This window comes from Lolium rigidum, chromosome 2, assembly GCF_022539505.1.
Source record: "Lolium rigidum isolate FL_2022 chromosome 2, APGP_CSIRO_Lrig_0.1, whole genome shotgun sequence".
Classification (NCBI taxonomy): domain Eukaryota; kingdom Viridiplantae; phylum Streptophyta; class Magnoliopsida; order Poales; family Poaceae; genus Lolium; species Lolium rigidum.
In genome coordinates this window covers 13,748,718-13,761,008 of record NC_061509.1, presented here as the reverse complement: position 1 = coordinate 13,761,008, position 12,291 = coordinate 13,748,718, and positions in this window count along the sequence as shown.

The window sequence follows — 12,291 nt, the reverse complement described above, 5'->3', positions numbered from 1 at the left end:
GGTGCGCAGAGCGCACCCTCACACTTTTTCATTTTCTCTTTTTTATATCTCTCAAATTATGTAATATTTTGATTTGATTTTTTGCAATTCACTAAAAAATAACAAATGGAATGAGACAAAAATAGCTCGGATTTTTTTGTGCAATTTCAAATTTCAAATTATTTGAAATTCAAAATAAATTCTTGAAATATATATTTACACAACGAAATAAAAAATCTAAAATATTTTTCCCATGTTTTAGTTGTTATGTTTAAGTGATCTGCAAATTTATTTGTTCAAACAATGTGTGGTGCGAGAGATACAAAAATGAGAAATTGTTTGAGAGGGAAACAAAAAGAATTTGCACGAATCTTGATGCAGTATACGCGGTATGGATACGGGTGCTCACCAAGCACCTGCTCCAAAAGTCCACTCTCAAAACTGATCTACCGAGCGGACCGAGGCGGCCGGAGAGATCTTGGCCGGCCGGCGACGATGAGCCGGCGGTTTCTATACATGGTGGTACAGAACGGCTCCATGAAACCCCTATCGTACACGCTGCATCGCATCAACCCGTCCCGCCTTTTCTACCCCAGGGATTCGCCGGAACGCGCGGCGGCGGCAGCAACTGCTGCTGCGAGGGCGACAACGATGGAGGCGGCGACGGCAGCAGCGAATGTGAAGGCGGCAGAGCCGTATGTCGATGCGGAGAAGGCTCGCTTGCCTCGCCCCACCATGACCTTCTCCTCTCCCAACGTGTATATGCACTTCGCACTCAACGGCCGCAACAAGGACCAGATCGTCGCCGTGGCCCGCGGCGGGTACCAAGACAGAGAAGAAGGTTGTGCCGTGGACCGCGCCGTCTTCTACGACGACGCCTCGCAGTCCGTCGTCGCGCTTCCCGGCCTCACATTTCCCCCGCACGAGGCCGTGCCGGTCGGCGGTCGCCGTCGGTGACGACCTCTACTTCGTGGGGGTGGAGGAGGAGGACCGCGGCGTCCGCGATGGTCATGGTAAGTACGGCTTTGGAGGTGGCTTTGAAATTTACGGCGGCCTACCCCGGGAGCACAGGGTATTCGTCCGGGGGCTAATCCGTACGGACGGCCTCCAATACCCTGACTGGTACTGGCATTCCTTCCCGCCACCTCCCTAGCCGGGTCATGCCGGCGAGACGCGGAACCGCCACTCCAACGACATCGCCGCCTACACGGTGGTCAGCGACTCGCACATCTGGGCGTCCACGCGCGGCAACGGGACGTACTCCCTGCACACGGAGAAGGGCGAGTGGAGCAAGGTCAGCGACTCACCGCTGCCGTTCCGCGGTCCCGCCGTGTACGCCCCGGAGCACGGCCTCTGGTTCGGGTTACCAGACGACGGACGTTACTTTTACAACCGTCTTCTCGGCGCGTGGGACCTGCACGCCGGCGCCGACGGGCCGGTCGAGGCGAGCGGAGTATGGGAGGTCTTCTCCAGGTCCTACTCCTACCTGAGCAACACCTACAACCTGAGGACGCAGCTCGTGCACCTGGGCGACGGAGGCCGGTTCTGCGTCGCGAAGCTCTACGAGATGGAGAAACCGCCGCCGGCGTCGCGCTGCGCGCGGTGCTACGACGACTTGGACCCTCCTTGCATGGGTTTCGCCGTGCTCAAGCTGCGACGGTGGGGAGCTCCGCATGATCAAGCACCGGTCGTGCATTGGCTCTAAACTCAACACGTTCTGTTGTTCTCTAGTAAGTCTAGTTCGAGTTTCATCTATGTTTCCTCGTGAGTACACACCTCTTCAAACAGAGGAACGTAGCAATGAAGATGTGTACATGATCGTAGGAGCTTCATGTGGTAGTTCCATTTTCGAGTTGCCTAACTCTATTGTCTACTCTACCCGACGAGATGCAAACAAGCTCAGACGCTTAATTATCTCTTTTTTTTCTTCGAAAACGCAAAAGGTTTGCGTTTCGATTCATTGATAGAAAGGAAGTTTACATTACAAGCCTAAGAAAAGACCGAACACCCACAGTACACACCCGACACTCAAACTAGACTACGACAAAAAGGCCGAAATCCGTCGAGTGCTCCTCCGGGACACTACGAGTGAGCTCCTCCGCAAGACAGAACCCTTGCCGATGAAAGTCGCAGTGCTCGCGCATCGTCGAAATTACCAAGAACCTGCCAGCTGCAGCCAAGACGCGTACCACCTGAATCCCGCGAGCCCACCACGGCTCAGCTGGGAGCAATTGCTGCTCCGGCCTCGACCCAAATCCGAGGAACGCCGTCGGCGCAGCGGCTAGCTCCCGGCAACCTTGACAGACGTGCAAGCGTGCAGTCTTCAGCAGCCCGCCAACAAACACAGAGGCCAGCCCACCACTGCTCATCCAGAGGCATGCTCGCGCTGATCGAGGAAGATCCTCATCGCGCAAGCCACCGCGATACTACTCGAGAGGCTAGCGCGCTACCTGCATCGCAAGACACCTCCCATGTGGTCAGCGCTAAGATCCACGAGGAAGACGTACGGCCCGAACTCAAGTTCCCAAGACGACGCCTCCAAGGAGGGTACGACGTCCAAGACGCCGTCGTCGCCCGATTTGGCTAGCCAAATCTGAGGTTTTCACCCGAAACATGAGACCCTAGGCAAGGGAGGTGCCGAAACTCCTCGGTGACGCCACAAGAGGAAAACGGCGCCCTCGAGGCGTCGCCGTCACCGGCCCCGAAAGGCGGGGTTTTCGCCCGCAGCATGGTTCCTCACCACCTGCAGGCACTATCATCCTTCGCCAAGACCTCCTGTGCTGACCCTTTTCTCTCAAAGCGCTAGCTTTGGCAGCGCAACCCACCGGCAGCACGTCCGGCGCGCCGAGGTCGGGGGCAGCCATGCCCACAAAGGGACGGAGCTGCCTAAGAGGGGCACTACTGAGCCGCAAGCGGCGCAGGTGCCACCATGGGGTGGGTCGCTGCGGGACTGCGGGAGTGCACACATCCACCTCAGAGAGCATCGCCGGTCACCCAGCATCGTCCACCTTATCACCAGCGCCGCGCGGACGCCGCGAGCCGCCACGCCAAGATGGCGTAGGGTTCCGCCCAACCCGGCCAGAGCAGCAGCAGACATGCGCTCGGAGCCGAGAAGGACGGACAAGGAGGAGGTGCCTGGCCGCACCCGAGCGCTGCGGGGCAGGACGGCCGGGGCCCGCCAAACCCAGATCGGGCCCAAGGGCCCAGATCCGAGCCGGCAAGCCCGCGCCGCCATGATGCCAACTCCGGCCGCCCAGCACAACCTGCCGCCGCGCGCCGTCGCCGTTTCCCGGCCGCCGTCGCTGCCATCCCCGGCCGCCGTCGCCGTCGCTGGCCACCCCTACAGCGCCGCCCGCCGCCGGACTTGGTGGCCGCCCGAGGGCAGCCGCCGCCCTCCAGGCACGGGGTCGCCGCCACGCCACGAAGCTTCCACGCCGCTGCTGAGGCAGCCGCGCCGCCGCGCCCCTCGTCGAGCGCGCCGCCCTCACCGGCCGCGTCGGCCCGCGCCCAGGCTTCCGCGCGAGGGGGAGAGGAATCCCCGCCGCCGCCAGCGCCCGGGCTTTGCCCAGCGACGCCCTCCGGCGGCGGCGAGGGGAGGGAGGAGCAGGGGGAGGGGCCTGGGCCGGTGGCGGCTAGGGTTCCCTCCCGTCGCCCACGGGAGCGACGAGGGGGAACGAGGGAGTTCTTCCTCTATGACACTAGTTGTTGTCGCTTAATTATCTCTCATATGCTATGTAGAGATTTAGTCACCATCCAAGCATACAGACAACACCATAATCCACAGTATATCCCAAACACCAAAATTATCGAAACAAATCTACTACCTCTGTGGCTCTGTGCATAAAAGAGGACGCAATTTGTCTAAATTTAAGACTGCATGAATACATCAGATTTTGGACGAATCTTCGTTATCTTTTTTCAAACGGAGGGAGTATTTCAAATTTAAATGATCAAAACTCAGATGATTTTCATCACACGGTGTCCCCCTTATGGTTTCTTCCTAGCTTCGGTGGTTGAAAACTACCACCGGGCATAATAGCTAAAATTCAGTAAACAAACTCCATGGAGCTGGTACAACATACACAACAAGGTACCCCCTCCGTCTTGTGAAGGTTGTCATAGATTTGTCTTAATTTAGATATATCTATACACTAGATAATGTTTAGATACATTCAAGTTTTAACAAATCTAAGACATTCTTGACGAGAAATTTATCCCCGGTAACCGAGTACCGACACAAAAGCAAGATTTGGCGAACTCAAACGGCAACTCGCCACATATGGTTGTAGTAGCAATCAGTTGAGCACTAGCTTCTCTCAATTTTAGTGCTATCTCGTCACGGATCGAAGCATCATAGCCGAGCCCCGGGTCAACCCGGATATTCCCATCTCACCTGAGATTTTGTTGTTTGGTAGGTCGGGTTGGACATGTTGGCATCATGGCAACGCCACTAATTTTTCTTATTTCACCATCCCCTCCTCAATTCCTGTCCTTCTAACCGACCGTGTTTTCCTCCTCTCCCCGACCTAGCCGCTGCCCTACTCCTCTCTCGGCCCCTCCCGGGCGGCGGCGGAAGATCCACCGCCCGCACCGAGCGGTCGCCCCCGGACCGCCACCAGGGGCGTACCCACGTTGTGCTACCAGGTGTCACATGACACCGGGTAAAATCTCATTTCCTTGCTATATTCTATGCATTTGTAGCGTATGACACCCGCGGCTCTAAGTGATAATTATGCGTGACTCATAAGAGGACACCGGGTTGGTTTTTCTCTAGGTACGCCCGACCGCCACCCCTCGCTTGCCGACCTTGGCCCCTGCCCCGGTCTTGGAAATATATCAAAATCATCGTGGGAAAAAGTTACATCCGAATTCACCGGGGTTTACCCGGTTAGCCAATTTTTAGATTCTCAAAATTCCAAATGAAAATACGAAAGTAGGAAGATTTTAGTTTTTTCTATAAATTACAGATTTTATATATTTTAATTTTTAAAAAAATTAAAATTAATAATTGCATCATGCATAAAGATTACTATTACTTTTACCCAATTTTTAGATTTTCAAATTTTTAGATTTTAGGTTTGGCAAAAAAAATACAAATTAAAAAGTTAATGTTTATTTATTTATTCAAGATTATTATTACATCATTACATTTGTTTATTAAAAGAATTATTTGAAATTCAAACAAAAAATAAATGTGACATCGACCAACATGTTAATAGGATTGATATGATACTAGTATCACATACATGCGCGTGAAGCACTTGGATGCGGAACAGAATGGAACTCGGAAGTTAAGCGTGCTAGTACTAGAGTAGTGGGAGGATGGATAACCGAGCGGGAAGTTTAATCACGAGTAAGTAATTTGAATAGAGATAAGTGTAGTTAGAGATAGAGTCTAAACTATGCAAATAATAGAAATACTGAAAAAATAGAAAAAAATGGAATAAAAAAATTAAAAATAAAATTAAAAATAAAATTAAAAAATCTAGAGATATTTTCACCCGACGCGCGGAACCATGGACCTTTAGTCCCAGTTCGTAAGCAACCGGGACTAAAGGAGAGCCTTTAGTCTTGACCCTTTAATCCCGGTTGCACAACCGGACTAAAGCCCGTTATGAACCGGGACTAAAGTGCATTTTTCTACTAGTGTAGTTCATGCTAGCCATGAGCTGTAACATAGATCGCAATTAAGTTTTTCGGTTGCATTTGGAGTTGCAACTGATTTAACTAATTAAGCAGAAATGACATCACTTGAACGAGAATTAGTCACACATTTTTTTATTATTATAGTTTTTTTTTCCTTTGGTTGTAGATATTTGTTCCAAAATTAATAAAGTTCCATCCAAACTAGCTAGATTTGCTCTCCCTGGTGACTAAAGTACACACTGATGGAAGTCTGTACCTAAGCTGTACCGGATGGTCCTGTGCTTGATCATGCGGTGCCATCTGCCGGTGTGGTCGCCCCGCACCACCTCCACGCCGGTGAACATGGCGAAGCTCTCCTCTTCCCTGTCCTCACAGCAGCCGCAGTTGAGGATCCATTGCCGCTGCCTGTCGCAAAGCTTGGCCACGCAGAACCGGCCGTAGCCCAGGTGCACCAGGTAGGACTGTAGCTCGCTCGACCCCTCTGGCAGCTTGAAGACCTCCCACTCCTCGTCCATCCCTGGCGGACGGTCGTCGTCGAGGGCGGCAAACATGTCGGAGGCGCAGATGCGGCCGCTGTCTTTGGCAGAGAACCCGAGCCAGAGGCCGAGCTCCGGGGCGGGCACGGCTTGTCCCCGGAACGGCAACGCCCAGTCGCCCGCCTTGGTCCACGCGCCGGTCGCCGTGTCCAGCCAGTACGTGCCGCGGGCCGCCGTCGATACCCAGATGAGCGAGCCGTCGCCCTCGCGGTTGCCGTCCTCCGCGTAGCAGGTGATCTCGCCGGAGCGGTCGTCGCCGTAGCCTGGGTCGTGCACGTAGGGCGGCGGCATGATGGGGCGCCATGCCCAGCGCTCGTCCTTCTCGTTGAACACCAGCGCCTCGACGGATCGTCGGCCGGCGCGGTCCGCCTGGGGGACCGTCTCGATGACGTACACGCTGCCGTCGTCCTCGGCGCTGACGCTGCCGACGCGGACGGACACGGTGGACCAACGCTTGGGCGCCGTCGCGCTGGGGAGTGGGGCGACGGCGTGCAAGTCGTCGTCGTAGAGCACGGCGCGGCCCATTTGGTCGAGTGCAACGATCTTGTCGTTTCCGCGGCCGACAAGCGCGAACGTTATGTCCTCGGAAAGGTTGCCGAAGCTCATGGCGGGTTCAGGCAGGCGCGCTTTCTCCACCGGCGCCGGCGAGACAATGAAGGAGTCGAAGAGCTGAGAAGGGTCGATGCGGTGCACCGTGTACCAGGGGGAGGGCTTGTGAAGGTAGTTCTCGACCACCATGTAGAGAAACCGCCGGCCTAACCACGTATTCCTCATCATCGCCGTCCGCCGTAGAGATCCAGTTTGCCTTGCGCGCGCTTGTCTTCCTCTACACGTTTTTTTCTTTTTCTGATAGCGTCTTTATTTTCTCCTCTCGCGATATATAAGCGCTCGCAGTTTGTTGTTGCTGTTGTTGGGCACGACCTCGTCCTCCTCGTCCATGAAGTACAGGTTGGCGACAGGCACGGTGTCGCACTGGGGGGTGGTGCAGTCGGATGCCGGGCTGCGCGCGCGCGCGCAGACGGAGTGCGAGGCGCGCGTAGCGGAGGAAGGACGTGGCACGTGCTAGCTCCTCGCGCACGAAAACAGCGCACCAGCTAGCTCCTCGCGCACGATCGGATTCCTTCGCCCAAACAAATCTCTCGCTCCTCGCGCGCGCCTTCCTATTTATTACTCCTAATTAGGCCGGGCCGATTAAAAGGGATCTACTACAGTAGTATAATCCCGCATGCCGTTAATTCCTCGATCGGCCCTTGGGATGCTACTAGTAGATGCTTCGCATTCTCTCACAGTACATAATTCATTTCCTCCTAATTAACTGAAGAACGGGAGGTTAAAAGGCAAATTGCGCTGCCCCTCTCTCTTTATTAGGGGGACAGAAAACGACGGTAACCCCTCGTAATCCTTAAGTAATTAGGGACAACACAGATTTGCTCCTTAAAGCATGCGCTGCTCTCCTACTATAGTACGTAGTACATGATTAATTTGCGGAGAAAATTTACGGCAGAGAAAGTTATTTTTCAACCGACCGACAGAGTACTTAGGAATGCTCTAGCTCATCAGATTCCACTCACTTCACTTTTTAAAGATTAATCGGTAAGTTTATCTACATACAAATGTATTCACACACCATCCTATGTACAATTTCTTCTTCGCTTTATTTTCCTATATCTATGCATGATAACTTGTGCTATAACCTAAGATTTTATCTTCACAAATAAATCGACAAAATGCTGACATCCATGACGTGGTGGGCCCGTGGGGCGACCTCCTGCACAACGTGGACAGCCTTCAAATATGCACTATCCATGGCCTACATGCCGTCGGGCACCGGCCAAGACGCCAGCCGAGAACATCAGCGGCGGAGGAGGCTTGTAAGAAACGGCGTCCGAATTGGCGACCCAGGCGCAAACCACCGATCACAGCCGCCCCCTCCTCCGATGAGATGTTCCTCGCAGCCCTCCGTGGCTAGTGTCGATGTCATCCTAGTGGTCAACATCCACTCACCAGCGTGCACCACCGTATCGCAAACCCTCGTCCACGCGCGCGACCCGGGAAGACAAGCTCGGATGAGAGCCGCACATCGACATACCACTACACGCACACACCCACAAGAAAGCTATCGGCAGCCCCATGCCTGTTGGGTAGGGACTTAGCTCTCATCGGGAGCAGAAGCAAACGGGGGCCGGAGCAGCTGAATGTGGCGACTGCCACATGGGGAGACGTGCATAAGGCGGGATAGGGGCGGAGGAGAGGAGGGGCTGTAGAGGGAACCGGCGTCAACAGGTTAGGCTGGTGCAGGGGATAGAGGGGGTGACGTGGTCCATTTAATGCGACAGAGGAGCTCGGACGCCGAGGGGAGCAGGGTATGGTGGTAGGGAGACGAGGCACCGACGGAAGGGACTGTACCAACGAGTGGAGCAGGAGCGGTCCGGGTGGGAGGGGATTTTTTAAAAACGACTTAGAGGGGGTTTGGGTGGTTTTACCATAAATAAAATAGCCCTCGATCGGAGGCCGGACTGGATTGGGCCCAATAGGACTTCTAGCTCACACCCGTGTTCTTCTATTAACTCAAACAACTAATGAATACTTATTTTCCTCCGAAACTGCAATATTACCTTTGTAGCAGCCTAGAAAGTACCTAGATGAATTTCTTCGAACCAATCAAACATTGTCCTCCTATCGGGTGATAAAATAGAACCTAAAATACCAAATCCCAAAGTAGGGATAAAAAAAAGTCTTAGTTACAGCTTAAGTGAAGTAGTTAACCAAGTATTAGTCTCCGGTGCAAGACAACGGAAATGACCCATATGCATGCGAGGAATCGTAGTTAGAAATATCGATTGTCGGATATCAAGTGCAACAAATCAAGAAGGAATCATGTCGAGTTGTGACTCTCCCATTCGCTACATCGATCTTGTCGCTAGCTAGCATATATATATATACCAGTAGCATGTCTACGGTATCCAAGTATGGCGCTCGAAGTGGGAGGATGTCGTCATAATAATTTGCCCGAGATTCCGTTCGTGATACTCACGTTGGTTTTCAATGAGTAATGACTTAATAAATATCGGCACTTCGTTGTGGTAGCTCGTCACCAGCGCGTTGGATATTGGTGGTGCCAGGATCTTCATCCCGTCTAGGCATACCGAGGTCATGAATCTACAAGCATATCTAACCGGTGCTATTAGCGGGGTAGTGGTTGCACTAGCCATCATCGTGCATATTATACTTTCAAATATCTGTCATACCGTGCTTTGATATATTTGGTGCACTTCATTACATTATAAGGCACAAGAACAAGGTTGCTGTGCGTGGAGATCAAATTCAGAAACTATCATCAACTTTACAAAGACAAGGCCTTAGCTAGCTTGATCAATTGCAGATTGCAGGTTAATTAGCACTAGATTAGAGAGATACCACTGCAGCCAACACTGACACAGAAAAACAAGGATAGTTATCAAATGAGCATCACTATGACCAAAAATAGCACAAGTCATTATGCATCATATTTCCATAGCTTAAATAAACTAGAGAACAAAACAAACCCACTAACCAAGAACATGATATTGAGCTATCAAGTCACGAGATATCGCTAACAGTCACCGATAGCACAAGTCATTATGCATGATATTTCAGCTTTTCATAACCTAGAGAAGGAATAAACAGAACACACAGATTAAGAGCATGCTATTGAGACATTATGTCGCAAGCGGTAAGAATAACCAAGAAATGTAGCATTTCCTGTATTTCAATACATGGACACATGTCTGCTAATCCAGTGATAGCGTGACATCAATGTATTCCAGCTTTACCAAAGAAAGAAATTCAACCTTTTGGTGCCAATGTTGATGAGATCCTCAATGGCGGTGTCGAGGTCGCCGCAGCGTCAACCACCTGGACATGTAATCATCTGCACCTGCACATGATTGGAGCTGCACCGACAAAAACTACAGCAAGTGAATCGAACCGAAAATACAGCACACACATCTTGGACCAGATGACATGTCATGCAAACTTCTCAAAGCACACATGCAAAAATGAGAGATGTGATGGACCAATTTTATCAGGATGAGTGGACCAAGTAGTAAGAAATCAGCCATTCTCCAGTAAAACATTCAGTTTGCCTAAACTGGACTAATCATACTACAGACCTGGGGACAACATACTGGACAAATCATGCTATACGAGACTAAAAATTAGGCAAATCAACAGTACATATGTAAATAACACGAAACTGCAGTCTAGAGGAAACTATGCTTAGACATTCAATAAATCCTTCCATTTAGGGACTAAGGATCCAGCACAGGGGATACAACCTACTTAGCAGCAGAATTTTCTTGTTTTACATAATAGAATTGATCCCAGGGTATCCAAAGATGCCATAGCTGAGCTCTCATTAACAGGATGAGGCTGCATACGGCCAAATGAACAATACGCTGTAACCAAATCATAACATAAACCAACAACGACGTATTCAGCAGAAATTAAAAATCAGATCCACTAGCAGTTTTTGCAAGGCAATAACCTAAACATTTTAAGTGTAGAAATCCTTGAAGTTCTTTTGAAGAATATACGCATATGTTTGGATACCAACAATGTGAAGCACTTACAACAACAGTGTGCCACATACGACAATTGAGTTAACAAGTACATATAGGAAGATCCTTATCTTGCATATCACAAATGAAGAATCGCTTCTGATGCATACATTGAAGTCAAACTAAACCATGCTAGTTCATAAATCAACAACACATCGGTACAAGGAATTAGCTAGCATAGCTTCAGCAGTACCAGGATATGCAATTCCTGTGTCATTACCTAAATAAAGAGATATGCTTCAAGTGAGACAATGAGCTGATAGCTAGGTCATGTATTCATGATTCGCAGAACCACGGAAAACTCAAAACAAGAAAAGAAAACATGGTTAAGCGAATCAATCGAATCAAATATCAATCAGCAAGATTTTTCAAACATTCGCCACGCCATTTGCAGATCTGTCTTGTTTTCAACAAGATTTCTTAGATCAGTTAGCTTATTTTCTTTAAGAAAAAACAAAAAGATGGAAGCAACCAAGCTCAAGTGCATGTGCAATTTGATTCTAGCTTAGCGAAGCTAGCTATGTGCACTTACGAAAGTAACTCATGTGCAAGCGCTAGGAATCACCAAGAAATGCAGCATTTCGCGTATTTCAACACATGGACGCGAGTCTACTAACCCAGTTATAGTGTTGGCTCTATTCTTACAACGGCTCCAGGCGCAGGAGGCTCTGGCCAGCCCAGCAGCAGTTGCGCCACCGAAACCATCGCCAGTAGCTGCAGGTCGGAGTGGTGGCCAGCAAGAGCGACAGCTCGGTGACATGGCCGCATACACTTGTGCATCTCACATGTTAGAAAACGAAACGAGGTTCAGCATGCATAGCACATACACTGATCACAAGAACAGTTACTCAACAAACATCTTGAACATACTTCTACCTTACAATGCTGAAACGAGTGCTAAATGGGTAATGATACAGATCCTCAAACTGAACGAAGAGATATGTATGAAGGTATGTACATTACTATGGACTTGGTGGCTAGAAAGAAATAAAGCCAACCAAGGACAAAAGATTAGGAGCCTAAATGAAATATTATTTTCTCATCAACTCCATTTTACAGAGTACTGGGAGCACCTCAAAAGAACAAAAGAGGTGAGACAAAATAAGATGCAGGTCTGGTCCCCTCCTCCTTTGGATTATCTGAAAATAAATTCAGACGGGGCGTTTAGAGAATCGACTCGTTCCGGTGGGTGGGGTTTTACCATCAAAAACGAACGAGGGGATACTCTGGTGGCAGGAGCCGGAAATCTGATGTTCGTTTCTGATCCCTTACATGCAGAAGCAGCAGCGATGTTTCATGCAATCCAGGAAGCAGCAAGAATGGGATGTCAGAAGATCATATTAGAGACTGATGCTACCGTCCTGAAGCAAGCAGTGACCAGCGAAGCATATGACAATTCTGTTCTTGGTGTGCTTTTTAAGGACATGAAATCTGTTATTAAGCACTCGTTTCAGCATTGTAAGGTAGAAGTATGTTCAAGAGTCTGTAACATATCAGCACATTGTCTTGCTGCGTTTGGTGTCAGTCAGGAG